This window comes from Engraulis encrasicolus, chromosome 22 (assembly GCF_034702125.1).
Source record: "Engraulis encrasicolus isolate BLACKSEA-1 chromosome 22, IST_EnEncr_1.0, whole genome shotgun sequence".
NCBI classification, from domain to species: domain Eukaryota; kingdom Metazoa; phylum Chordata; class Actinopteri; order Clupeiformes; family Engraulidae; genus Engraulis; species Engraulis encrasicolus.
The window spans coordinates 35,880,834-35,884,341 of record NC_085878.1 but is presented as its reverse complement, the minus strand read 5'-3'; the positions used below and the strand labels follow the sequence as shown (position 1 = coordinate 35,884,341).

The following is a 3,508-nucleotide window of genomic DNA, read 5'->3' as shown; positions in this document are numbered from 1 at the left end:
AATCACAGCAAACAATGCACCTAGCAATTTCAGAGCTTACATAATAGTCGTGCCCAAGAGTCAATCAGCAGCTCCCACTCACAATGAGCTTCACACCTGTAAAGGCGTGCTGGTGGATCCCGACTAGGTTAAGTGCCATCCCCATAGACAGATGTACAGTAGGCTACAAGAGCCATTTCACCCTCTACCTGGAAAGAATGCGGACCAAATTCACAACCGGTCACCCAAGAGCCATTTTTAGATTTGTAGTCCTAATCATCTCATATTAAATTTCATCTCACAAGATGTAACGCGAAGCGCATTTTACGGCGAGTGCATTTGGTACATTCCCAGAGAGTAAACAACAGACGCACGATAGGCTACACAGAGTACATGACTAAACCTGGTGGCTCCCCGCACTCCTCATCTAAGGCAATGCACCCATAACAAACCTTACATAATTATGTATAGCCTGCCGCATGGCGTTCACTCGGCTGGTCTGAAATGTTCAGCCAGATCCACTCAATTGTCTGGAACAAACGGCATATGTCCACCATGGCACTGTCGCTTACTGCAGAAAAAAAACAAAACATTTCAGGCATGACGTCTTTACATGGTAAAGCCAGCCACGAAAAGGGACGTACTTCTCGGTAGTCTAAAGGTAGACTAAATAACGCATTGTGTGATCTCCAGCGCTCGGGACAAAACAAAGATGATTGTGAGACTGTCACAGCACACAACGGAATTCCGATAATGCTTCAACAGCAACTATACAATGCGCTGTACCACGCACCAATAGCAAATATTACTGAAAACAAAAGACCAAGGGAATAAACTCACCTTATAAGCGGGAGTTTGTGCCGCGCTATACGACAGCATTGACCTCCCTGATCATTCTTTCATCGCAGGCAGGATAACGCGTTTATTTTGGAGCTGTCACCTTTTTAGGCAGTGCACGAGCGGGACTACAATAGAGAGACGCTCCACCAACACAATCCACCACGATCACAGCGGCCAATCGCGCATCGGGAGGACAGCCAGTAGCAGGGCCAGCTGAGGATGTTGCTACTGTAAGCAGAAATGCGCTCGCGTCTGAGCACGCGCAGCACCGAGGCGGCACATACGTGTCTGGTCTCCCCGAAATATGTCACACGCTGCTCTCAGAAGTCATCGAAACGGCAGTATCGCGCCCGAGAGGTTTGGTCATATTTAAACCAGCGATACTGTAGAAAGAACTGGTTTCATAACTAGTGGGCTTCAATGGAAATCATTTGTCAGTCGTATTATTATTAGTAGTAAAATGGAAAAAAAAGAAATCACACAATCTATAAGCCTCGGCGCAAATACTGTGACAGAGCAGTGTTACTTTCTCTAGTTCACGAGTTCACGTGTCAATTTTAATTTCCAGTCAGTTCATCATAACCTTAATTGAGTGTAGGCCTAAAGCATTTTATGAGAACAGCACGCCCTCTAGAGTTGAAATATGCATTGCAACATTACAATGCATTCTTTGATAACAAAATATTTTACTTTCCTATACTCCTATAATGACATATAAAAGTGAATAAAATATTGAATCATCAGTCTCTTGAATCTTGATATGGTCTTTGTAGGGCAAAGGTCGAGAAATCAGGGGAAGATGAATGCATTTGCAGAATGGGCCTTCACCAGTCTAGTGTCTTAATGTAATGAGTAAAAGAGCAAGTGTTACAGGAGTGTAACTGCAGGGTGGCCAGGGTGGCAAATGTTGCAACTGTCCACGGCAGTGCCGATGACAGCGTTGGTTGGGCCTGGCACAGAACCATACAAAAGGCATGTGCCCCTCCATTCAATGTACAATGTAATGGGGACCAAATTCTGCCTCCAATCCCCCTCCCTGAGCCCAAGGCGACTGACCCATTTGCCCCCTGTCAGTTTCCTTGGTCCCCGTCACCAGGGACAAGATATCATACAGTTAATGATGCCTTAATCAATTATCATTGAAGGGCCAAAAAAGGTTATCACGACATAACAAATTATAATAATAATAATAATAATAATAATAATAATAATATTTATATATTTTTTAATATAATTTTTTAATAATTGCTATTCTTATTATTATTTCACTGTAATATCACAGTGATTGTATACAAATAGGCTACACCAATTGCAATACTAAAAATTGGGAGCTACTGTGTGGATTTCCTGCAACTGCCCCTGTTACCATCACTCCACTGCACCATGTACCCAGAGGGTCTAACTCTTGGTGATGACACCCAACAGAGTTGTGTCGTCACATTCGGTGAAAACAGTTCAGACAAAAAGTATTTCCATTCCCTAAACTTTTTTTTTTCAAATAAATCCTGAAGAATTTATGCAACCTGCTGAAAACTGCTGAAACACAGATGCCAATATGGCCTAAGATAGCAAAGAGGAGGATATCTATGAAGTGTTTATGGTTCTCCTCGGCATTGTTCCTTATTCTGGTCACCATTAATAAATTAATACGTTTGCTGTTACCAGAATGGCAATGCCCAAGTCATAGTGCATTACTTAAGTCCCTGTGTTATGTTATAACATTGAAGTACTATGGTAGTTAACTTTTCAATGACTATTACATCGTGCCACAGGAGGTATGGCCTCAGCATTAGGGTATTAAGGGGCTACGTTATTAAAATTGACCAGCTTTTACATAGGTGCTCATTTCCAGACATTGCTGTATATTCAATTGCTGCATTGCTCCCCAAAACGATCTAATTTGTACTAATACCAATTCAGTAGCACAACACATGTCCTTTAGGGATCTGACAAGGAAATATTCCCCCTTATGTATTCTGTGTGTTTTCTGCAGAGGTAAGCACAAAGGCCAACCTCACCCAGGACTGGCTGTGCCCTTGCACAAGAGAAATCCCATGAAAAGACGGTGCCTTAATTCTCAATCAGGATGGAATGATAAGAGAGGAGAGGGGCATCACTAACAAAATGTGACACTATAACACAACAAATCAATATATTCATGAATGCCATGTCCTGGTTGCAATTTGAGAATGAACTATTTTATTTTACGTTGACGGGTGTTAGGCTGCAGCCATGCCTTGGCCCTATACCCTCAACCTCTGTAGTGATCAGCTGAATAAGATTATGCTACGGAGCAGTCAGGGCCGGATTAATGCACAGGCTAGATATGACTGCAGCCTAGGTGGGGCCCACCTGCTAGGGGGGTGGGGGGATTGGAAAGAAAGCGGGGTGAGGAGTGGGGGGTTATCAATAATTGTAGAATTGTGACAAGATGAAATGAAAAATGAGTCTGCTGTTGAGTTTGAGTTTTCAATCTTGTTGTAGGAACAGTCTAGCCTGGTCCTGACTATCCCAAAATACAACCATTTCATTTCGCTTTCATGGTCTGGAGGTTGTTTGATATGGCACGATTGCAGGAAGCGGGAAGTTTGCACTCAGTTCTGGTTTGAAATGATTGGACAGCCCTCACCCAATCACCGACAGTTACTCAACAACAACATAGCGCAGGCGTTTACGGTATCGTCTCGAG

The 3,508-nt window shown here is 43.0% G+C and overlaps 1 protein-coding gene across 4 annotated transcripts in view; it reads right to left on the bottom strand.

Moving 5' to 3' along the window:
• Nucleotides 1–1,034, bottom strand: part of LOC134438263 (USP6 N-terminal-like protein) — a 31,275-nt gene extending 30,241 nt beyond the window's left edge. The window contains exon 1 of one of the 4 annotated variants that reach the window (XM_063187779.1): nucleotides 820–1,034. The gene's annotated coding sequence lies outside the window, so the exon portion shown is untranslated. Of the gene's footprint in view, nucleotides 1–40; nucleotides 529–819 lie in introns of those variants that run through there. The other 3 variants (XM_063187776.1, XM_063187781.1, XM_063187777.1) reach the window with 3 other exon arrangements.
• Between the last annotated feature and the right edge of the window lie 2,474 nt (nucleotides 1,035–3,508).